We start from the raw sequence: 26,802 nt of genomic DNA on the forward strand, positions 1-26,802 counted from the left end.
CAGAATATATGTGTGCAGAGTGTGTATTCCTCACAAGGTCTCAGGAAACTAAACACACAAAAGGCAGAAAGTATGTTCTGTTTTCGGTTCCCTTGGAAACTAGCACAAGGGTGGGCACCTATCAGTTGCTAGATAAATGTTACCTATTGAATAAAATGGTCCTCACAAAATCTGGCTGTTACATTATTAGTTTTAATTGAAAAGTCTTCTAATTTCAGATTCAGCATCATTTGTCCCTGTTTTTCATAACTTTAGTTCCCCCTGTCTTCAATACAAAGATTGAAGCATTCTCAGTATTATGTGCTTCTGCTTTTAGATTTTTAGCGACTTACCTGGATAATATCATAGTACTGAACAAAAGACTGTTTTAATCTCTCATTTGATTGCTACACTTTAGTTCTAATGTATGAAACTAAATTTGAGATTATAGCAGGATTGTTTAGAAAATTGTTTATATATTTTCCTATGTTTTTAAGTTCTACACCAAAGTGTGCAAGGAAAAGGAACGTGTTGAGACAAATTCATCCAGCTATTTCTGGATTGACTTATATTTATAGAAGTCATTGGTAACTTTAAAAGGAGCTGAGAAAGTACGAATTGTTTCAAGAGCTTGAGAGGCAAGGTAATAACATCGCTGGGCCATTATTCAATAACTGAACCTTATACTTGTTTACTTAGGATTAAAATATCGCTTCAGTACCACACAGAAATTAGGCTGTTCTTTTTGGAGTCTTTTAATAGTTAGCTGAGTGCTCCTCAGGAAGAAGCCACATACCCGGAGTGTAACCAGGAGACAGTCATGGAACCGTAACACAGACCATGGACTGCAGCAGCTTAGCTTGGAGCTGGGTCAAACCTCACAGTAAGGCTCCATCTCAGGCCTGGCTGCAAAGTCAACATCTCTCTGCATCCATGTTTTCACATTTGCCTTTCTGGAGTGGCAATATGAGAATTTTTCCCTAAAAGAAAAGACAGTGATGCTTTCATCGAAAGTAAAAGTAAAGAAATATTGTGTGTGCCTAACCAATCTTACAGGGGGGAAAAGATTTATATTATCTTGAAAACATAATTTGGTCTTGTTCAGGCCATTGGGGGAGAGGTGGACTCAGAACAGTGGTAAATAATTCTTCGCTCAAAGTAGACTTCAGCATTTCGGTTCAATGTGAGCCATGACCTAGGTGTGAGGCTGAGGACAGGGTTTGACCCAGACCAATGAACTGCTTAGAAAGCTTTTTTTTTTTTTTTTTTTTTTTAATTCTGTGGTAACAGCAACCCAGGAGTGGAATGTACTAAGGAAAAGGAAATGTTAAACTCAGCCTAATCAAACATTTTCTTATCCAAAATTGAATATAATTTGGTTTTACGGGACCAAGAGGTTCATTGAGTGGATAAATTACTTACCATATCCACAGTCAATTAAGTAGAGTGTTTGTAAGTCATAAGACAAAATATTGGGTACAGCCAAGGATCACTAGTGCCTCTCATTTAACGTAAAAGAGTTTGAGACCTTCGTTTATATAATCCACTTCTTCTACTGTGCACAGTTGTAACCGTGGTGCAGGGGAAAGAGTTCTTCACATCTGTGACCTGGGCTCACATCCTTGCCATCTGCATATGACTGAGCATTCTTGGATTAATTGTGTCTCTAAGACTCTTCTTTTGCACATGGACAAAGAAGGGGAAAGGATAACAATAGTTATAAACACAGAATTTTTATGATAACTACAAATATACTTGGAAATGCCTAGAAATCTGCACTCAAAATACAGATCCTCTACCTAATAGTCCTGTCAACTAGTTTTTTGACTATAAAAATTTAATCATGATGCATTGATTCTATATGGCTTTGGGGAACATTATAAAGGATCATGAATGTGAAGTGCCTGGACCATTGTAAGCTCTCAGTAAGTATTAGTCACACAATGAAGATATAGTAAGGAGAAGGAAAAGGAGAAGAATAAGTAGAAAGAGAAAAGACCCTCTGCCCAATGAAATTTTCTAGAATTTCCACCTAAATTTTGTTTTGTTTCATGACATATCAAATTGTAGTTTTGACATCTAGCTAAGTTAACTAAAGCTCAAAAGACAATTATAATGCCTACCAAAAAATATTGCTGCACAGAATATATAAAATCATTTACAGAAAGTATTTTGCTTGATACATCAGGTAAAAATGGCCAATAATAACTAGTAGCTGGTATTATTATTGTTATTACTATTAATGGTTTTATATTATGAAAGCATGATCATGTGGGCAAATTTTAAAATAAAAATAAGCAAAAATGATAGTAAGAACCCATCCCTCAGAAACAATCATTGTTAACATTTTCATGCCTATCTCTTCTTATAAAATAAGAAGGAGGCCAGGCACAGTGGCTCATTCCTGTAATCCCAGCACTTTGGGAAGCCTAGCCAGGTGGATCACTTGAGGTCAGGAGATCGAGACCAGCCTGGCCAACATGGGGAAAACCCATCTTTACTGAAAATGTTAAAATTAGCTGGACATGGTGGTGCATACTTGTAGTCCCAGCTACTCGGGAAGCTGAGGCAGGAGAATTGCTTGAACACGGGAGGTGGAGGTTGCAGTGAGCCGAGATTGTGCCACTGCACTCCAGTCTGGGCGACAGAGTGAGACTCTATCTCAAAAAAAAAAAAAAAAAAAAAGGAAGGAAGATATGCTGATTGGCAATGAAGTGGTGAAGGAGCAAAGACAAATTTCGATCCTGCAAGATAAAAAGGGCAACTCCAAATCGGGGGACTCTCAACCCATCCCCACCATCAAAACAAACCAAGAAGACTCCCTAAGATACCTGTATTTTGCTAGACTGATTGAAAAGCCATGATATGCTACACGTACTAGTTACACTAGATCCTGAGAAGATACACAATATTTTTTTAAAGGAACAAAAGTCCATAGAGAACTGTACAGAAAATGAGAAAACAAGATGTCATAAAAATCAATGTAGGTAAATTTCCCCAGGGAAAAACAACCATGAAGCAGTGGAAAAATGTATGCCTATATTTGTATTCGATTTCTACTGTGAATAGGAAACTATCACAAACATACTGGCTTCAATCAATGCTTATTTATTATCTCACTGTAGGCAAAGGAAGGGTTATCTGGATTCCATTACTGCATCAGCTCAAAATGACCAAAATCTCATCATCTAATCTATATCTCTTCATCTCGGCTCAGAGTCTAAATTCTTATGATTGTTATCATCTCAATCCAATTTGCACAAGGCTCCTGGGTATAATCCATTAAGTACAGCTCTTGAAACACAAGTCCTTCCCATCTGTTGACACGTAAAACAAGAGACAGTTCGCAGGTTCTCAAAACTCTCAACATACGCTGGCATAGCGTAAAAGCTAAAGACGTTCCGGTTTAATAAATACAATGATAAAAAGGGGTTCCCTAGTCCACAATAGTTCTGAAATCCAACTAGAAAAAATGGGAGTTCTTGACTAAGTTTCAGAGCCTGAGAATAATTCTTTCTAGCTCTCAGCTCTGCCCTCTGGGCTCTTGGTCCCATTCTCTATAAAAGGTAGTGTGTGCTTTTTGCTGAAGAGTTTTATTAGCCTACCTCCTGCTAGTAGAGTTTTAGATGTCCCGCTGCCTCCTCCCTTTTGATCTCTGTCTCTGTCCCTTGTAGTTTAAGCTGGCTGTGTTACTGATGAAACAATTTTCTAAAGAATTTTGTAGGTTTTCCATGGATTATACTCCACTAAACAAAAACCACATTCACAATATTTTTCAAGATAATCCTTACTCAGTTGGGCACGGTGGCTCACACCTGTAATCCCAGCACTTTGGGAGGCCAAGGCTGGTGGATCACGAGGTCAGGAGATCGAGACCATCCTGGCTAACACGGTGAAACCCCATCTCTACTAAAAATACAAAAAATTAGCCAGGCGTGGTGGTGGGCACCTGTAGTCCCAGCTACTCAGGAGGCTGAGGCAAGAGAATGGCGTGAACGTTGGCGGTGGAGCTTGCAGTGAGCCGAGATCGCACCACTGCACTCCAGCCTGGGTGACAGAGCAAGACTCTGCCTCAAAACAAACAAAAAAAAAGAAAATAGAAAAAAAAAAAAGATAATCCTTACACAATCTTTGGTGCCTGCTGAGGTAATTGAGAGACGAGGTTATTAAATCTCCTAAGAGGATCACGTCCTTAATCTCTTAAAAAGGTCCTTTGTGTGAGTGAATACACTAATCTTTTGATCTTTCTAACATTTTTATTTTATTTTATGTTATTTTATTTTATTTTATTTTATTTTATTTATTGAGACCCGGTCTTGCTCTGTCACCCAGGCTGGAGTTTGCAGTGTCAGGATTATAGCTCAGTGCAGCCTCCACCTCCTAGGCTTAAGCAATCCTCCTGCCTCAGCCTCCCAGGTGGCTGGGACCACAGGTGCATACCACCATGTCCAGCTAATTTTTGAATTTTTAATAAACACATGGTTTCACCACGTTGTCCAGGCTGGTCGCAAACTCCTGGGCTCAAGAGATCTACCGACCTCGGCCTCCCAAAGTGCTGGGATTAGAGTCATGAGCCACCACACCCAACCTTTAAAGTTTTAGCAAAAAAATTTACACTCGCATAAACTCAGCCTTTTCTTGATGAAAGGTTTCAGCAGTTATTTCTAACTTTAAAGATTTTGTGCCATCTGGAGGAGCTAAGAATTATCAAAAATCATCTGGTTCTTGTTCTTTTTTGTTTAATGTTCTTCCCTCAATTTATCTTTCTCTTCTTGCATCTTACAGTAAGCAGCAAAAAGAAACCAGGCAGCACTTTCAACATTTTGCTTACAAATCTCTTAGATGTATATCCAAATTCATTGCTTATATCTCCTGCTTTTCACGTAAATTCAGAACACAGTTTTGCAAAGGTTTCTGCTACCATATAACAAAGAACCCCTTCCTCCAATATGCAGTATCACAGACCTCATTTCCTTGTGAGCCATCGCTGGTAGTGTATTCAAAGTTGAGATTCCTACCGACAGTCTGATCACAGAAATCTGGGTTTTCTCTAACATGCTATGCCAAATTCTTCCATCTTCTGCCCACCGTCCAGTACGAAAGCTACTCACATGTTTTCAGTAACTCACTTCCAAGTATTAAAATATGTATTTGTTTTCTATGACTGCACGACCAATCACCACAAACTTCCTGCCTTAAAGCAGCACCCTGGCCAGGCTCATGCCTTTAATCTCAGCACTTTGGGAGGCAGGAGAATCACTTGAGCTCCAGAGTTTGAGGCCAGATCCAGCAAGACTTTTTCTCTACAAAAAATATATTGCTTTTAATTAGCCAGTTGTGGTGGCATGTGCTGATAGTCCCAGCTACTTAGGAGGCTGACACAGAAGGATCACTTGTGCCCAGGAATTTGAAGCTACAGTGAGCTATGGTCATGCCACTGCCCTCCAGCCTGAGGGACTGAGAATTTGTCTCGAAATTTAAAATAATGATAATTAAAAATTATGTAAATATACAAAAATAATAAACTTTTTATGAATAAAAATGAAAGAATAAAAATAAGTGAATTAAAATCCACTTCAAAAAAACAAGAAAAGAATAACAAAATAATTCAAAAGAAGACTCAAGTAATGAAATAATAAAGAAAAAAAGCAAAAATTAATTAGGAAACAGAATTATTAAACTAAAAAAAGAATTATTAAACTAAAATTATGTTTTATAAATTAACAAAATAGACACACAACTACCTAACTTAATTGAGAAGCAAAGGGGGAAATCACAAACTCAAAAACAATGACAGGAGGAAAATAATCACTGAAAGAGCAGAACTTTAAAAATAAAACAACAACAGAAAAAATAAAAATAAAACAACAGTGGTAATCAGACTAATTTGCAGAACTTTATACAAAGAAACTAGAAAACATAAATGGAAAATTTCTTAGGGAAATATAAATTACCAAAATGTTTCCATTAGAGTGAGAAAGCTTATACAGAATGATTTCCATAGAAGAAATTAAGAAAGATATGAAGAAACTACCACTGAAAAAGCACTGGGCCCAAATAGTTTCACAGGGAACTTCTGTCAATCCTTCAGAGGCCAGGTAGTCCTGATGCTCTATAAATTATCCCAGAGCATTAAAAGAAAGGAAAAATTTCCTGGCTTCCTGGCCAGGTGCAGTCGCTGATGCCTGTAATCCCAGCATTTGGGGAGGTTGAGGTGGGAGAATCACTTGAACCCGACAGATGGACATTGCAGTGAACTGAGATTGTGCCACTGCACTCCAGCCTGGGTGACAGAGTGAGACAAGGAAGAAAGGAAGGAAGGAAGGAAGGGAGGAAGGGAGGGAGGGAGGGAGAAAGAGAGGGAGGGAAGGGAAGGAAGGAATGGAAGGAATGAAGGAGAGAGAGAGAAAGGAAAGAAAGAAAGAAAGAGAAAGAAAGAAAGAAAGAAAGAAAGAAAGAAAGAAAGAAAGAAAGAAAGAAAGAAAGAAAGAAAGAAAGAAAGAAAGAAGAAAGAAAGAGAGAGAGAGAGAAAAAAAGAAAGAAAGAGAGAGAAAGAGAAAGAAAGAAAAAGAAAGAAAGAAAAGAAAGAAAGAAAGAGAAAGAAAGAGGAAGGAAGGAAGGGAGAGAACTTCCTAAATCCATTTGCAAAACAAGTATAACACTGACACCTAGACTGGAGAAAGACAATGAAAAGAAGGAAAGGTATAGACAAACTAGAAGAAAACATTGGTAACAGGTTAATATCCCTGATCTACAAAGAACTCTTTAAAATTGAAAAAGTACAAAAATCTTCGTAGAAAATAGAAAAAAGAAATGAACAGATGATTCACAATCAAGATAGAAAAGCAGTTGTTTGACATACGAAAAAAATGTTCACATTCATAATTAGACAAATTCAAATCAAAACAACACAGATAAAACTTCTCACTTACCAGACTGGCGAAGGTTAAAAAGAAAATATAATACATTTTATTGTACTAGGGGCACACACTAACTCTTACACATGACAGATGGGAATGCAAATTCTAAGGCAAACTAGGCAATAACTAACAAAAAATATATAGGCTACCCTTCAACTTCCCTATTTCCCTTTTAGGAATTTGCCCTGAAGGCATGTCTTCAAAATATTAAAAGAAATATGCACAAGTTTGTTTATTGCAGTTTTATTTGTAACTGCAAGACTATAAAACAACTTGAATGCCCACATACAAAAAAGGGGTTGAAAAAACTCTGGTAATATTCCACAAGATGGAGTATTATCTAGCTATAAAAATGAATGGGACAGATTACTGAATTGATATAGAGTAATCATTACACAAGAGATATTGTGAATGAGAACAGTGAAGCCCAAAAGCTTATCTATGGCATGCCATCCTTCAGGTTAGAAACAAGAGCATATAAGAAAATGTACTCAGATCTGTTTATTTGTGCAAAAAAAAATACAGAACTAATAAATCAGGATCTAAAGAGATTAGTTACATGTAAGCGATGAGCAAGACAAATGTGGAAAAAATATACTGTTTAATGAGTGAGAGTGGGAACAGAGTAGCAGGAATGAGGAAGGAGTTAATTGTTTTTGGTGTATCTCGGACTCTTAGAATTATAGTGATGTATCACATGTCCTTCACATACCCAAAACGTAAACAAACAAAACCAACCAGGATGTGGTGTAACCAAAACTGGAACACCAACAGTCACAAATGGACCCACTGTGTGTAAATGAATAACAACCCTTCAGGGAGTGGGGAAGAAAAGAGCTAACACAAACAACTATGGGAAACAGTACCTTGACTGGATACTGTGAGGGTAAAAACAAAACAAAACAAAAAAACTGCACAAAAATGCTATAACTGAGTTAAAGTACTTTCCATAGGACCACAGGATTATTTATCAGTTAGCAATTCTGAAACTACTTTATATATGTGCCAATATTGAACAAATAAGTCAATAAAATATAGATAATGACAACCGAGTTTCTCACTTTCTGAGAAAGAAACTTTAACAAAAAGAAAATGAAAAAGTTAAAATACACTTTGCAGAGTTAAATTACAATCAGGGACTTACTCATACATATACAGATAAATGAATACCAAAATACAGAGATGTGTGCAATGGTGGGTTGGTATGCATACATTATATGTGTTTTCTAGATTTGTCTGCTGAAAGAGACTAGAGGCAATGACATGACAGAAGCATGGCATCTAATGTTAAGTCTTTGTTTTTAAATACAATTTATCAAGAAAAGGAAGCACAGCTTCTCAAAGAAGGTTTTTGTTCTAGAGTTAGGGCCAGGAAAATACACTGCAAGCCAAGAATACTTTGTAGTACCAGAAAGTAAAGAAGTACCCTCAAAATAATGGGACTTGTTGAAAGAATATGGTGGCCAATCTGAAAGAGCTTCTAATGGTCAAAACTGGAACAATTAGAGCAAAAAAGAATAAACACCCACAAGTTCATACTTAAGTTAATAAACAATCAAGTAAGTAAAAAGGAAAGAAACAGTCTATGCTACATCTCTAATTTAAAAATGTAGTGGGAAAGAAGGATATGATAAATCATCATCAGGCACACAGCTCAGTAATAATTATTATAAATGGATAGATGTTAAAATTCATAGGTAAAAATGTGAGGAAAAAGAGGATTTGCCTAGTCTCAAAGTATTCCCTCCCCAAGACGTACATTAATGACAGACAGATAGATAGATAGTAATTTTACTAGGGAAGTCCATCCAACACTATCTGAACCACATGATCAAAGTCAACCTCACCCATCCTGAAGTATATCAAAGTCATGTACCTCATGATGTGATGCACTGGGAAGGGCACATAGATCCTGTGGTACTCCTGCCAAAGATGCATAACCTTTTGTGCCTTTATGCAAAACTTAAATTAAGGGACATTCTACAAAATGCACGATGGAACATAAAAAAGCATTGCTCTGTCTGTTGTGTGAGGGACAGGCTGCAGGGGAACAAGTGGGGAAACGGAGACACCAACGTGGAACTTTTTGCAATAGCCTGGGTGAGAGATGTCCATGGCATCTCTCCATGTAATGAGGTGGGAGAAGAGTGGGATGTGGCCAAATTGGAAAAGTTACTGATGGAGAAATGCACAGGAATGTCTAACAGATAAGACGTGGGCTTCAGAGAAAGAGAGAAGTCAAGAATGCTTCCAAACTGTGGGCATGAGCAACTGGAAGAAATGGGTCTTCTGTTTACTGAAAATGGAGAAGACTAGATGAGAACTCTGTGTGTTGGGAAAAAATAAGGACTTGTCTCTGGACATGTTAAGTGTGCATTGTCAAACATGTACCTAACTGGAGATGTCAGAGGGGAAGTCTAAGGTCGGGAATTCAAAGGAGATATTAAGCCTGGAGAGACATATTTGGACTTTTGAAGTCTTGAAAGTGGAAGCCGTCAGCTAGGAAGTCAGTGTGGACAGAGGAGGAAAGGTCTGAGAACTAGAATTTAAAAAGTAAAGATTTGGAGGTCAGCAAGACGAGAAGAACCAGAAAAGGCCATTGAAGAGAGGCAGAGTGGCTTAAACAAAGGCAAGATTAAAATGCAGTGTTTCAAGAATGAGGCTGTCCTTCAGTGACTGGCTTACTTCACTCAGCATAATATCACTTACATGGATAAACAACAAAGTTCACCCATGTTGTCATATAGGGCAGGATTTCTTCTGCTTTTAAGGCTGAATAACATTCTATTACATGTATATACCACAAATTCCTTATCCATTTATCTGTTGATGAACATTTTGCTTATTTTCACCTCTTGACGATTGTGAAAAATGCTGCAGTGAACATGGGTGTGCGGGCCTTGATTTTAATTCTTTTGAATAAATATACAGAAGTGGGGTTGCCTGTTCTATGCTTTGAGTGTGTCCTCTCCAAAATTCAGATGTTGCTAATGCAATAATATTAAGAGATGAGACTGTGTGTGTGTGTGTGTGTGAGAGAGAGAGAGAGAGAGAGAGAGTGAGAGACTAGGTCATGCACACTCCTCCCTCATAAATGGGATTAGGGGCTCTTAGAAAGGGGCTTGACAGAGGGAATTCATTCTCTCTTGCCATTCTGCCTTCCACCATGTAAGGACACAGCAAAAAAGGCCAGCACTTGGATCTTGGACTTCCCCAGAGCTGTGATAAATATATTTTTTTTCTTTGTAAATTAACCAGTCTCAAGTATTCTGTTATAGCAGCACAAAAGGGACAGAGATAGCCAGTTACATAAGAATCTAAAATCATCAAGCTCACAGAAGCAGAGAACTGAATTAGGGTACCCAGGGGCTGGAGAGGGGAAATGGAGGGTTGATGTTTGATGGGGATAAAATTTAAGTTACACAAGATGAATGTGTCTGTGATACAACATTGTGCCTATAGTTACCAATACCATGTTGTACACTTAACCATTTTTTACAAAGGTAGATCTCAAATTGAGTGTTTCTACCACAATACAATAATAATAATAATAATACAAAGAATAAGGCAGTGATCAGGCATGACAAATGCAGCTACCAGGAGCATGAAGAATGATCATGGGATTCCTCACCACAAAGGTCATTGCTGACCTCAAGAGAAGCATCTCCAGTGGGAAGTAAAACATGAGTGGCCAGGGTCCAAGGATACTGGAAGAAGGGAATGATGGAATGGTGAGTAACAAATATTCTTTTGAGAGGTTTTGCTCTAAAGGATAAACAGATAAATGAGGTGGCTGCTGGAGGAGTTTATAGGAATAATAAGGGCTTTTTTCCTTTTATTTTTTAAGAAAAAAGAAATAATGGTATGCTTGTAACTCGTAACTTGTAAATGACTCAGAGAGGAAAACGTGCAGAAGATCGGTATCTGTGAGTAGCACGCAAAAGAGGAGCCTACAAATTTAAAAACTTTGGCATTGGAAGGACTTAAAATATTGAAACAACCAAAGATGTGGCCAGAGTCATGCTGGGAAACAAAGACTTCTTACAAAAAGTACTTACCTTAGAAAATACAGATGGAACATAGCCCGTTGTTAATTGCAAAACAGAGACAGACAGACACACACACATATACATAAACAGATACAGACAGACAGGCAGAGAGAAAGGCAGAGACAGAAACAGAAACAAAGATTGAGAAGGGAGAAATAGTATACTCGTATAAGTATATACATATCTATGTATAAGTGCATATGCAAGCATAACCATACTAAGAAATGCATATAGAATCTATATTAAGAAAAATAAAGTATTACTGAAAAATATAAAAGTCAATTACCAGTGGTTATGTCTTGCTCCTAAGTTGGAATGCCAAATATTTTAAACATATTAATTTCTTCCCAAATTAATTTGCTCAAAAGTATGTTCACTCACTTATTGCACAAACATTTGTTGAGTCTCTACACTACATGACAGGCATGGTACTAAACACTGGCCAAACAGACAAACCAAGCACAGATCTTCCCCTAATGGAGCTTCTAGTCCAGTAGGGGACATACACAATAAAAAGTGGGCAAACATATAGATGTATAGTTACAATAAGAACCAAGAAGGCAGTGACTAGGATAGGGTGACAGAGAATAATGCGTGTAGGTAGGAAAGACTGCTCTTTGGCAAAATGACTCCAAAGTTAATATGGGAGACTAACTGGGCAAAGTCAGGCAACAACTATGGAAAGACCCTCTTAAAGAAGTTTGGAAAGGAAAACAAGAGAGGAAAGAACCCTACTATATTCACAAATTATAATTTGCCATGAAGTTATTACAATTAAATCTATTTGGTCCCAGAAAAGGACAGAGAAAGTGTAATACAGGGTCCAACAAATCCAATATACACCTGTACAAATGGATATCTATTTATCTATTTATATAAACACATACACACACATCTATCCACACACAAATATCTATAGCAGAAAGTAGGGGAGAGTCACATAAACCATGGGTGCCTAAGCCACAAGCTATGGGACCTTGAACGAATTATCTACCTTTGCTAAAACTCAGCTTCCTTAATCATAAGGAAGATTTCATCTGTGAAGATGAAATCAGATGATGTAAAAAGTTTGGCAGATGTATCTGGAACTCAGCGCATACTTAGCTGAAGGTGGTACATTGTTTTCTGTCATCATCATCACCGTCGCCACCGACATCCTCAATCTATTTCTTGCCCAGCTGAATGTGACATGTCTGGACGTATTTGACAAATAGCGTGGGGTGGGTGTAGTGGAAATCTATGGTTAGGAGAGACTGAGAGGCTTTTTAACGTAAAATGAGCTTTAAAAGGTCAGTTGACCCTGTTAAATAACATCAGTCATTAGATGGGAGCAATGATTTTGAGTTCCTATGGGGTAGCTGCCACACAGGTATGACCATAGCCTGGATACCCTTGCCAAAAAGGTTTATGTTTGGATGCCAAGGAGAGGGCGGGTGTGGTTATGAACTCAAAGAACTTATGGCAACTTTCTTGAGCCCTCTGGCACATTAGGGCACCCATCAGCACTGCCTTTGGAACCCAGAATGATGAAGATCTAACATGTAAAGGGGGAACGAATGCTTTCTTGACCCTGAAGTAAATGCAGCTCTGGCATCTAGAAGGTTCCAGCACACAAGAAAATAGTAACCAAGAGGAGCAATGTCCTCCAGTGAATGCCACAATGATGTCCAAGAAGTGCCCAAGTGGTATCCTAAAAATAAAATCCCATTGCCAGATGACACTGCTGGGACACCTGGTTGAAATGGCCACGGTGCCTAGTAAAGGAAGTTATTCCCAGGATGGGCCAGGACCCAGGTAGTGCCAAATGGAAACCCCAGGGCTGCGGACTGGGGAAGTAGTGAGAGATTACCCAGAGTAGAAGACCCAAGACCAGGTCGCTCACATTCACGTAACCTATTCCCTCCTTTATAACGTGGGACTGCTAACACCACCATGCTGTCAGGGACAAAATGAAGCCACACACTTTATTTACATGACAACGTGGATTCCTGGGTAGTCTGGTGAGGGCCACAGATTCTCTATGCTAAAATATACCCTGAATCATATTGTTCCCAACTTTTGCAGCCTCTCTTTTTATATGTTCATCTCTCTTTAGGTAGAAGTATTTCCAGTCATGTTTAAACTGGCTGTTTACTTGGTCAGCTTCCAAGGCTGGGCTGAGCCCACATTGAGCAATGGTGCTGATGGGCTCTCTCTGTGCAGAAAGAAGGAGGCTCCCAAGCTGAAATGCACAATCAGAATTCCATATGCAGGAGAAGATGTGCAGCACAGCATGAGACAGATCTGCAAGCCTTCATTCCTCAGATCTCCAGGCTTAGGGAGCACATAAATGTCATCGGCCCCTTTGTGTAGATCTAACTTTCTCAGTCAGCAACACGTTAAAATAGAATGTGGAAGCTACTCCTCCACTTACTTTCTATGTGACCTTCAGCAAAGTTCCCTAACCTCACCAGGGTTAGAAGAAAGAGAATAATGGAGGGCCTGTGAAGACCTGTGTAGGACTTAGCCAGATGGTCAGGAACACATCTGAATACTTTATATCCCTGTTAGCCCATTCGACCCTCTAAAACATCCTCTGAGATTGAGCGTCTAATTAAATTCTACCATTATTCCCATAATAATAATATAATAGTAATAATAGTTATTGGAATATAATAGCATTTATCTCATAGGATTATGGGGAATTATGGTGAAGTTTCTAAAAACACAAACAGCTACCTGGCAGACAATAAATGAATATTTGCTCCATTAAGAAGTTGCTGCAATTAGCTTTGTTACTTTTTTTCTTTTATCTTTTCTTTTTTTTTTTTTTTGGAGTCAGAGTCTTACTCTGTTGCCCAGACTGGAGTGCAGTGGTGCTATCTCAACTCACTGCAACCTCCGCATCTCCAGTTCAAGAGATTCTCCTGTCTCAGCCTCCCAAGTAGCTGGGATTACAGATTTGTGCCACCACGCCCTGCTAATTTTTGTATTTTTAGTAGAGACAGGGTTTCACCATGTTGGCCAGGCTGGTCTCGAACTCTTGACCTCAGGTGATCCACCCACCTCGGCCTCCCAAAGTGCTGGGATTACAGGCATGAGCCACCATGCCAGGCTGAGCTTTGTTATTTTTTAAAGATGGCTTAAGCTCTTCTTGCTGTTGACCCTCCCTTGACTATGCCAGTCTGCATTCATCCCTCCTTTCTCACCTTCCTTTGACAACTGAAAGCCTTTTTGATTATATGCCTCAGAGACATTGATGCTCCTTGAAGATTGACCTGACTTTCCAGAGCCTGCCTGGCTCAGTGGAAACTAAAGACATAAAGCCTTGAGGACACAGTTTCCCTACACCCAGGGCCATGCATCCCATGGGAGACCTCCTGACTCAGATTTGAGAACCCCTCCATTCCACGCCAGAGTGGAGGTTGTGTTCCTGTAGCCGCCTCTCCATCCCAAATCTTTGCTGGAAAAGTATATCTTCCACTTTCTACTTCCAACCACCAATTCACTTTATTTACTACACACTACCAACACAAGCAGCATTATAATGAAACTAAAGTTTTCACGTCTGATAAATACTTTACATACGAGTATATAGAGAAATACTCTACATTTTGTTATACATATGAGTATATAGAGAATAAGGAACCCTTGTACACTGTTGGTAGAAGTGCAAATTCGTGCAGCCATTATGGAAAATAGTATGAAAGTTCCTCAAAAAATTAAAAATAAAAATACCATATAACCCACAAATCCCATTTCTAGGTATAGATCTGAAAAAAAAATGAAACTTGAGTCTCAAAGATATATCTGTACTCCTATGTGCAATGCTAAATAGATAAAGGACATGTGTTATATACACACAAAGGAATACTAGCCACCTTTAAAAAGAAGGAAATCTTGACATTTGTGACAACATGGATGAACCTGGAGGGAATTATGCTTAGGGAAAGAAGTCAGACCCAGAAAAATAAATACTGCATGATCTCACTTATGTGTGGAATCTAAAAAAGTTGAAGTCATAGAAACCAAACAGAATGGTGGTTGCTGAACGTTGGTGTGGGGGATTGGCAAGATGTTGGTCAAGGATATAAACTTTCAGTTATAAGATGAATAAGTTCTGGAGATCTGGGTGACCATAGTTAAGAATCATGTAGGCCAGGTGCAGTGGCTCATGCCTGTACTCCCAGCACTTTGGGAGGCCAGGGCAGGAGAATTGCTTAAGGCCAGGAGTTCGAGACAAGCCTGAGCAGCATAGTGAAACCCCAAATTTACAAAAATATTTTTAAAAAAATTATTCACGTGTGGTGGCATACATCTGTGGGCTCAACTACCCAGGAGGCTGAGGTAGGAGGACTGCTGGAGCCCAGGAGGTCGAGGCTGCAGTAAGCCATGATTGTACCACTGCCCTCCAGATGGGATGACAGACAGACCCTGTCTCAAAAAAAAAAAAAAAGAAAAAGAAAAAAGAAAAAAAAAAAAAGGAAAGAAAGAAAAAAGAAAAATGTATTATGTGCTTGAATTTTTCTGAGGCTAGATCTTAAATAGTCGCACAACACACAAAAATATGAAACTGTGAGATGTGAAATGATGGATATGTCCATTAGTTTGATGGTGGTAATCATTTCACAACAAATACATGTATTGCAATATCATGCTGCATACCTGAAAAATTATTTGTTAGCTATACCTCCGTAAAGCCGGAAAAAAATAACGGCAGTTGGTAGAGAAACAATAAGAAAAAAGAACCAGGAATTCTTGCATGCAGAAATCTCTGAAAAGAGATGAAGAAGGAGGAAGAAGTCCTGCTGCTGCAGATTCCCAGGTTTCTGTCCCTGATTTGGAGACTTGGGAAACACCTACCTTCCTCCAGAGACCACTGGGCCCAGGGAACCACTAACGCCTGAAGCTTTTGTTCCAGCTGGAATCCAACCTTAAGATCTTGAAAACATCGGTGAAAAGGCCAAAGTAGGAACTAAAAGCTGACATTTCTAAGATGGTTCCCTACTTAAGATATGTCTTTTGAAAAATAAGGAGAGAAATCCTAGCTGTGGTGTAGCCTTCTTGGTTCTGGGAAATGTCACACAAATGGATCATAGTTATCTAATATAGAAATGTCAAGGCCAATGTGTTCCACTCACAAGCCTGATCTCTATTCTGAGATTGTTTCTTGTTTGGGGGCTAAAAGGTGTCCTTTATTTTACTATCTTTTTAAATACTTTGGTAATTTGATCATACACTGGTGGAGGCAGATGACATGTATTAATAATTGGTTGGGTGCCTGGAATACGAAGGGAGAAAGACAAACACTTGGAGATGAGAGTACTAAATTAGTCTTGGGAGTTAAACTATTACATCCACATGTGTGGCTTGAGGCTGAACACCTCCATAGGAACTGATCTAAAAAAATAATAACATAACTAGAAATAATCCTTCAGCATGAGTTGAAGTAGGCACTCTGTTATGCTTCATCTCATTTAATGCTCCCATCAATCTTAAGAAAAAGGGAATATCAACAAATCTATTTTCTGCATGGGGAATGTAGCCACTAAGAGGTTAAGAATTCCAAGGAAATGTGTGACCCACAGAGGTCATTGTCAGCAAAAGCACATAAAAAGGGCAAATAACGATGGCAATTTAAGCATCTTTGTATCTCCCTTCGTTGTTTAGGAGAAACAAAATTGTATGTAGAAGATCAGGGCATCTTGGGTATGGGACGGTTGTTCTCTATTCTGACTATCTCCAAGGTCACCATGACCTGGTGAGTCACATCCCAGTTCACTTCCTTCTATGACCTCAGGGCCAACAAGTTTCTGGGCCCTGTAATCTGTGTGGGGAAGGGCAGGAAAACTAGGAAGCTGGAGTGGACCCAGGGGACCAACCAGGAGACGACTGCCAAAGTCCAGATAAGAGGTGGCCAATGCAAGGCCTGTTTGAAGAACCTGCTTGTGGGAGAAACCAAGTGTGGCATTGAGGCTGTGGGCCTCAACAACCGGGTGGCTTGTGTTGCACTCAAGAATAAGTTTGGAGCTTGCTAAATGTGGATGTCTATTGGAGAACCAAACAGAAGTATTAAATGAGAATTTGGGAACGTAACACTAGGCCTCAAAGGAGAGGTTAGAGCTTCAGATATAACCATGAGAAGCAATGTGGATTGCTGGTATTTACAGCCTCTGAGTGGAAGAGCATATCTACAAAGAGTGTTGATTTAAAAAGAAAGAGAAATAGGAAAAATAGAACACCACTGTGGCTCATAAACCAAATGAAAAAGGAAAGCATTTTTAAAAAGTAAGGAATGGGCATCTCTGTTGCTGAGAGTGTAAGTAATAGAATTGACCAAGGGTTTTGATAGGTCATATGATTTGCAATTACTTTGGAAATTATGCTGATTGGCAGAAAGATTCAGGATCATTTTTCATCTTTTCTAATGCTTTTTGCTTTTCATAACTTTCAAATGTTTTGGCTTGGCATTGATGGCTTTTCCTGTTTTGACTTTATGGCCCCATTTAATTTTCAGAACATTTTCTAAATTTCAAAATATGCTAACCATTGAAGGATTTCAACATTGAGCAATGAGAAAACAAAGCTAGAATTATATATTCTCCCTCTTATAAATGTTTTATTACCATGAAATAATCATGTATCTCTTCTAATTATATAGTATACAACCTGAGTTAAAAAGAATTTTGACTAAGAACCTGTATTTGGGGTTTAATAATTAAAATTGAGTTTCTTAATATAATTTAGAATACCTTTGCAATCCTATTTTTATTGTCTGTATTATTCTTTACCCTGCCTCATTTGAGAAATGACATTGGGCTACTTATGTTTCCATTTGCTAAGCTACCAGGCTATCGTTGAATTAGTTCTCTTTGGCATTACTAGTGCTATGCACTGAGTTGTGCACTCTGCCAAATTCATACGCTGAAGCCCTAACTCTCTAACTGATTGTATTTGGTGACAGGGCCTATCAAGAAGTAATTAAGGTTAAATGAGGTCATAAAGGCAGAGCCTGGATATGATAGGATTTGTGTTCTTGTAAAAGGCACCAGAGTTCTTCCTGAAAACCATGAAGAGTTCTCGCCAGAAACCAAACTCTTTAAGAGCCTTAATCTTGAATTTTGCAGCCTCCAGAACTGTAAGAAATAAATTTCTGTTGTTAAAGCTACCTAGTCTGCAGGATTTTGTTATAGTAGCCCAAGCAGCCTACATGTGAAAATAAGATAATGCTGTTCTAATTCTACCATCACTTACCCCCATATTTGTAAGATATTTTATATTCCTCAAATCTTTTTATTTGTAACTCTTGTGCTGTTTCACCCATTCAACAAATGTATTAACAAATATTTATTGCACATTTATTATGTGCCAGGCACTTTTCTGGTGCCAGAGGTATAGAAGTGAGCAAAACCTATGTGGCATTTATATTGTAACACACATAGAAAACAATTGAGTAAACAAAGGCAATGATTTAATTAAGGTCACACATTGCTACCTACAGAACTAAAATTCAAACCTGGGATTTTTATTTCTAGTCCAACGTTCTTTCACTTTCAATCAATCTTTCTTTCATGCTTAGGGAAGATTTTCCACAAATGGTTGCTTAAACTTCACCCTCCAATAAACCCAATGACCAAAAATTCCTTCACTAGTGCTACATTTACTCAACTTCTTTTTACTTTATCTTATATTCTCAGAGTCCAATATAAAAATCACTTAATAATTTTTTAGAAATTTTGTTTAGAAAATAGAAGAGTATGTTTTTGTCTCCTTTAATGATTTGGAATACCTTCTTATTTCAGATAATTACAAACATATATGTTGGTAGTCACGCCTTTTTTTGATTTTCATAAAGCTTGAAACCAAGTTTTAGAATCACTTAGGGCAAATACACTCACCCTATATAGTGCGTATAATTTCATTGTTCCTATTGTGACCTGATTTTCTTCTTGTGCTTTAATTTCCTCTGGTCCAGGGTGTTTATTTCCATGTGTTGAGGCATCTTTATTTAGAATCTTGGAACTGGTAGTGTCACCCCTGCTTGGAATAGTGGTAATAAAAGTCAAATCTTCTCCATTATAATAGAATGTTATAGTTCTCATATTTACAGAGTTGACACACTTACATATGAAATTTTTATGTTGTCTAATCTATCAATGCTGGTAGAGGAACCAACAGTGCCATTGCAGTCAAGATGATGAATAAAGACAACATTCATGTTTGCAGACAGAGAGTAGACCAAATAAAAAAGAAATGCTAAAAGCTTTCAAGAAGGAGCATGGAGGAGATGATCCCTCAGGATAATCATCCAGCCTTATATGACTGAGTTTTCACATGTCTTTTAGAAACGTTACTCCAAACCCAGCCATTTGGTGTGGATTTGTAGGTATCTGGAGGCAGAGAGTGGGGTGAACTATCGAAGAGATTGCAAAACTTTGCACAAGGGGAAGGGACTTTCTTTCTTGTCTAGAGCTCTCCTTTGGAGTTGAAGTGGAAACAGCTATGCCCTAGTTCCACAGACTCTAGCCAAACCTCACAGCCACAGTGAAATTTCCCAAGCTTCTACAAGTCAGTGCCATCTTGATTTTATTAAAGTTGCCTCAGGACCAATAGTGCCATGGCAACAGATAAGAGCATCTTGGCAAGATCACAGGGTTGTCTTAATTATATGTCGAGTTGTTGAGTAAACCTATACCGGGCTCCTCTGGCAGGGAGCTCACCAAGATGCTCACCAAGAAGACACCTGGAGGGCCAGCCCTCTGTTCTTTGGAATTAGCCTTTTCCCTTTTACAGTCCTTTCATTTGCTTTTCCCAGGCATCCTCTCCCCACCAGAAGGATGTTGAATCAGTTAAGAGCAGTCCCTAAGAGTTAGTGGGCATCTTTAAAAGAGGAAGGATAATATTCACCCCCTTGAATTATAGTAAGGATAAAGATGGAAAGCACATGAGATTGTAGTAAGTGTCTGATAAGTGACTATGGCTTATGAATCCAATTGTCCTTTCCATTTGCAAACCAAATTCCCTTTCAGACCAGAGCTAGAAAAGCGAGTTCTGGGCTCAAGCACCCATCTGAACTGGAACTGTGGAAAGGCTGGAGAATAGCAGCAGTTGAGAGTAGCACAGATTTCCCCAGTGCACATACTGTTTTCCTTTGGACCAATAATTATCTCTTGATTTGTAAGCCTCAGGGCAAACACAGGCACAGACACAGACCCAAGTATATTCAATTTGTGACTAAGGCACTAATGAGTCCCAAAATAAAAACGCATTTATTACATTCAATTTTTATGAATAAAAATTGTGGGGTTTTTTTATTATTTTAGTTACTGTACAGAGGAAAAACCCTAACTCTTGAAACTTCTCTGCAACTCACTAGGGCTCTGAGATATGGTCGTGGCAGCTGCTTGCAGAAGACATCTATGTTTCACAACAGAAGCCTGCAGGGGAACAGAAATTAGAAAAATTATTAAGAGCCTTTATGTGGTTTTAGGCCTGACATTTTGTACTTGGCTTTTGTCGTTGAGTTTACATATTGCTACCCATTATAAACATTTGGGAGAATGGTCAATATAATTAAAGTTGTGAAACAGTTTCCACTATAAGCTTTAATTAGAAGACACTTGAATTTTATGAATAATTTTCCTTGGTTGAAATTTTCCATTGTCAGTTTTTACCCACAGGCGATTTCTTTGTTTGTTTGTTTGTTTTTGTTTGTTTGTTTTGGAAAATTTTGACATTTAACTGTTTACAGGTCAGGACATGAAAATATTCATTCTCTAATTGATTTTGTTGGATACTTTTGTAAATATGTTCCAAAGGATTTAAACTGCCTGAATTTAAAATTACAAACTTAGAAAATAAAGCAAGCTTTAGTGAGAAATCTTAGAAACTAAACATTATTAATGAATGATTAAGATCTTACAGAAACAAATATATAGAAAGCATTTAGAAAAGAATAATTTCAACTCACATTCTCTCTTTTGCATCTACGAAATTTAAAGAACATGCTGTCTTGGGTTATGTCAAACTTCTGTAAGTGAAAGACAAGTTAATTCTATGCTATTACCATTTCTCTACTTGCTTATATTCAGATGGAAAATAAATCTGATATTCTGAAATATTAGTTCTTGATTTTCAAAAAGAAAACAAAAAAACAAAAATTCTTTCCTCCCTCCTTTCATAAATGTAAATTGTAGAGAAATTGGTGACATGAACATTTTTTAAATGAAACAATAGAAGACTTCCAGTTTCAGTTCCTACAAAATGCTTGAATTTGATCACCCTAATCTTTAGATTAAAAAAATCAGAACAAATTAAACACCAGGAACTTTTCTTGTTACCATCAACAAAATGAGCTGTAGAGCAAACTGCCACCCCAAAATTCAAAGAAACAGGAATCCGGAGAATCATGGCTGAGGTCTCTTGGCCAAGATCTGGAATCTCTGAAGCCACTGTTATAGAGATATGGCTCTAGCCACAACTGGTAAGAATATCTCCATAACAATTTTGACAAATTGCTGGAGGCTTTGTGGACTGCTGGAGAGTGATTAAGCTCCTGGATGTTACAGCCTGAGGGCTCCTTCAAACTTTCTTGAGTTTTACCTCCAAGCATCCTATGAGGTTCCCATAGTAAAGATTAAAACAAAACAAAACAAAAAAAAAACAAACAAAAAAAAATCTCCTCATGTCTCTGACAGGGGAATGTAATTTTTGTAATTATTGTGAAATAACCCCAGAGCATTCTCTGTAACAATAGACTGCTCCCCAAGGTGAAAAACTTTACTAGAGCATCATCCCAGGTGGAGCAGGGGCATTGCTCCTCCTCTAGCCCTCTCCAGCCTTGCTGTCTCAGCTAGGAAGACAAAAAAGATTATGAAGGTCACAGCCCAGGGACACGGACACAGCAAAAGCCTGAGACTTAATCGTAGGATTATAGATTCCAATACTTGCCCATCTCTACTCCTCACCACTGCACCAACAGGTTTCCTGTGTAATAACAGTGGACTACATCTTGAAGAGCTGAAAGACACAGACTCCCCCTAAGAAAAGCATCCAGGAGAGCCCAGAGTCAGGAGGGGAGACAAAGATAAGGACAGAGGAGCAATTTAAAGCCTCTAGCGAGTGCAGTTAAAAGGAAAATACACTGGGGTGGATTTAACTGTTACAGCCTTCATCTTGGGAGGCCAAGGAGATTAACACAAATCCTTACACTAATAGTCTATGTCCTTTAGTGACTATTGCTCAATACTTGAGTGACTGATACTCAATAGCATTCAATGAAAAAGGTACAAGACATGCCAAAAATTAATGAAAAAATAAAGAACAGAAATGAACATCCAAGAATTATAGGATAATTTCCAGATAAATGAGATAGGCATACCAGGAATATCTGGAATACCAGGAGGAAAAAGTAGAGAACAGAGCAGGAAAAAAAAGTAAATTAAAATGCCAAAAGTATCCATTAAATTTTTCTTCGAGACAGGTTCTCACTCTGTCGCCCAGGCTGGAGTGCTGTGGAACCATCATAGCTCACTGCACCCTTGAACTCCTAGGCTCAGGCAATCCTCCCATCTCAGTCTCCTTAGCAGGTCCAACTACAGGTGGGCACCACCATGTCTCACTATTTGTTTTGTTTTTTTAGATGGGATCTCACTATGTTGCAGGCTGGTCTCAAATTCCTGAATTTAAGTAATTCTCCCATATTGGCCTCCAAAATTTTGAGGATTACAGGCATGAGCCACTATGCCCAGCGAAGAATTTTCCAAAGTTACAGCAGACATCAAACCACAGATCAAGCTAACTCAGAAAGCATCAAACAGATTAAATAATGAAAACCTTCATTTAGAAGTATCATAATCAAACTACATAAAATCAAAGGCAAAGAAAATAAATCTCAAAAGAAGTCAGAAAAAATAAATACCCTATCTATAGAGGAATAAAGAAAAGAATTACAGTAGATTTTCTGTCAAAAGCCATGCAAGAAAGAGGAATGGAGTCAAACATTTAAAATGTTGAAATAAAAAAATTCAACCTAGAATTTTATACCCATTTGTACTGGAAAAGAATAATAACTCCCCACTAAACATAGTGACCCACCAACTCTACATGAGGGCCCCATGTTTCTATACCTTTACAATCCTCCTAACACTTTAATTATGCCTGGAAAGTTGATTTTAAAAATTGTGTTCATTTTTATTTAGTTAGTTATGGATAAGGCTATCTTTTTCACGTGTATGTAAGCTGTCTATGTGCCTTTTTCCATTAAGTTATTTGTGAGTTTCTCTATCTATTTTGCTTTAAAATTCTCTCCCATGCTAAGATTATTTATGTAAGTATGTGTATAAGCATATTTAAAATGTTTTACTACAGTAATTTCATTTTTTAAATATTTATATTATGAAGTCTTTTAGTATACAAAAATGTATAGACCTTCACTGTCTAATATGGTAACCTCAAGCCATGTATGACTAGTGAGCACTTGAAACACGGGTAGTATAAATTAACATGGGCTGTGAGTGTAAAATAAGCAATGGATATCAAAGAACTAATATGAATAAAAGAAATGTAATATGCTGTATAATTAATAACTATATTGATTACATGGTAAAATGATAATATTTAAATATATTGAGTCAAATAAACTATATTACTAAAATTAATTTTACTTTTAAATATTTAATTGACAAGTAAAAATTGATTATATTCAAGCTGTACAATGTGATTATTTGATATGCATATATATTGTGCACTGATTACCACCATCAGATTAACTAATGTAGACATAATCACCCATATTTACCATTACTTTTAGCTTTTTAAACATGGGAATTAAAACATTTAAAATTACATATGGTCCATATTACATTTCTATGGGATAACTCTATGCTTACCATTTAATTTACAAATTTATTTCATGTCTTTATAGAATGCTCAGAAAACATCTAGCAGGATAAATGTCAGAATGTCTACACCTAAGCATATCATATTCAAATCATGAAAAATCAAAGATAAAGAAATCCTCAAAGAAGCCAGAGGAAAAATAAAATCTTGCCTATATAGGAACAGGGGTAAAAATTATATCAGACTTTTTTACAAAAGTTATACAAGCAAGAAGAGAATGCAATAAAATATTTAAGGTGCTGAGAGAAAATAACCGCCAACCCAAAATTCCATATTCAGTGAAATTATCTTTCAAAAGTGAAAAAGAAATAAAGACTTTCAGACAACCAGAACTTAAGGGAATTTATTGCCAATAGAGCTTTCCTGAGGGATATGTTAAAGGGAATTATTGGAGAAAAGAAAAATTATGTAGGTCAGAAAATCAGATCTACATAAAGAAAGGAAGAGTATTAGGTAAGAAATAAGTAAAAGTAAAATCTGAAAATTTGGTTTTTTAAAATTCTTAATTAATCTGGCAGATAATAGCTTGTTAAAAATAATAGTAGCAACAATGCATTCATTGATTATAGTTAAGAATAAGTAAAATTAATGACAGCAATGATACAAAGGACAAGCAAGAGATATTAGGAAAGCTTTATTATAGGAACCTGTACTACCCAGGAAGTAGTATAGTGTTATGTGGAGATGGAGTTGGGTTAGTTGTAAAAATGTATTGCAAACACTGGGGCAACCACTGAAAGAATGGGGGAGGGGAGAGGTATAATTGATGTGCAAAGAAAGGAAAGAAAATGAAGTCATATAAAATGCCCAATTTAAACCACAGAAAGCAGAAACAAAGACAAAGAGAGTCAATAGAAAAGAGTAACAATAGGGTAGATATTAATTCAACTACATCAATAATCGCCTTAAATCCCACTGGTCTAAATATACAATCAAAAGACAGAGACTGTCAGAGTGAAACAACAACCAACTATATGTCATCTACAAGAAATCAACTTCAAATATAAAAATACATATAGATTGAAAATAAAGGGATGGAGGAAGATACATCATGCTACCACTAATCAAATGAAAGCTGGAGTTGTTTTATTGATGTCAGACAGAGCTGACTTCAGAGCAAGGAAAATTAGCAAGGATAAAGAAGGGCATCACATAATGACAAATAAGTCAAGTCTCCAAGAAGAAATAGCCATCTTTAATGTGTATGTACCTTGCAACAGAGTGTCAATACATGTGAGGCAAGAAGTGAAACAACTTCAATGTGCAACAAATAAATTTACTATTACACTGGAGAATTCAACATCCCTCTATCCATTAGACCAGCAGGCAGAAAATCGGTAAGGCCACAGTTGAACTCACTAGCATCATTAATCAACTCACTTTAATTAACATGTATAAAATTATGCACATTGTCTTCAAGCCTACATGAAATACTAACCAACATAAACTGTATTCTGAAAAAAGAAACCACTTAACAAATTTAAAAGAATAGAAATCATACAATGTTTGCTCTCAGGCCATTCAGGCCACAGTGGAATTAAACTAGAAATCAACAATAGGAAGATAGTGGAAAATCCCAACTTGGAAGTTAAACAACACATTTCTAGGAAACACATGGGAAATCTCAAGGGAAATTTAAAAATTTCTGAAATAAAAATACAACTTATCAAAATTTGTGGAAGGCAGTAAAAGCAGAGGAAAATTTATAGCATGGAATGCATGTATTAAAGAAGAAAATAGAAACTCAGTAACCTGAGTTTCCACTTAGGAAACTAGAAAAAGAAGAGCAAATTAAATTTGAAGTAAGCAGAAAAAAACAAATAATAAAAATTGGAGCAGAAATCAATAAAACTGAAAACAAGATGCCAGTTAAAAAAATCAATGAAACCAAAAGATGCCTCTTTTAAAAACTCAGTAAAATTAGTAACACTCTAGCCAGAGTAACTAAGAAAAATAGAGACGTAACAAATTATTAATATCAGAAATGAAAGAGGTCATCACCACATATTCTGTGGATATTAATACGATAATAAAGAGCTACTCAGGAGGCTGCGGCAAGGAAATCGCTTGAACCCAGGAGGCGGAGGTTGTGGTGAGCCGAGATCATGCCAGTGCACTCCAGCCTGGGCGACAGAGTAAGACTCTGTCTCAAAAAAATAAATAAATATATATATAAATATATATAGAGAGAGAACAATCTTATACTCCCAAAGTCAAAAACCTAGATGAAATTGAACAATTTTTGAAAGACACAATCTGCCAAAACTCACACAAGAATAGACAATCTGAATAGGGGTGGGTGTGTGTGTGTGTGTGTGTGTGTGTATGTGTGTGTGTATATATATATATATATTTATATATATTATATATATATATTTAATCAAATCAATTTTAGCAAAGAATAATTAGATTTTGAGAATAAAAACAAAGTATCATTTACATTAGCACCCCAGAAATAAAATAGTTATAAATTTAACAAAGTATAAGATCTATCTGAGGAAAACTATTAAACTCTGATGAAAGAAATCAAAGAACTAAATAAGTGGAGATATGATCAGTTTCTGGAAAGACTCAGCATTAGTAAGATGTCAGTTCTTCCCAACTCGACCTATAGATTCAATGCCATCCCAATCAAACTCTCAGAAATTTATTTTGAGGATATAGGCAAACTTGTTCTAAAGTTTATTTGAAGAGGAAAAAGACCAAGAACAGCCAACACAACACTGAAACTACAGTAATCAAGACAGTGTGGCAAAAGACAAATAGATTAATGGAATAGAATAGAAACCAGAGATAGAACCACAAACTTGAAGTGAACTGATCTTTGATGAAGGAGAAAAGACAATACAGTGGGGAAAGAATTATTTTTACAATAAATGATGCTAGAACAACTAGACACCCACATATAGAAAAGTGAACCTAGACACTGACTTTACATCCTTAATTCAAAATGAGTCATAGGCCTAAATGCAAAA

This window comes from Macaca thibetana, chromosome 3 (assembly GCF_024542745.1).
Source record: "Macaca thibetana thibetana isolate TM-01 chromosome 3, ASM2454274v1, whole genome shotgun sequence".
Classification (NCBI taxonomy): domain Eukaryota; kingdom Metazoa; phylum Chordata; class Mammalia; order Primates; family Cercopithecidae; genus Macaca; species Macaca thibetana.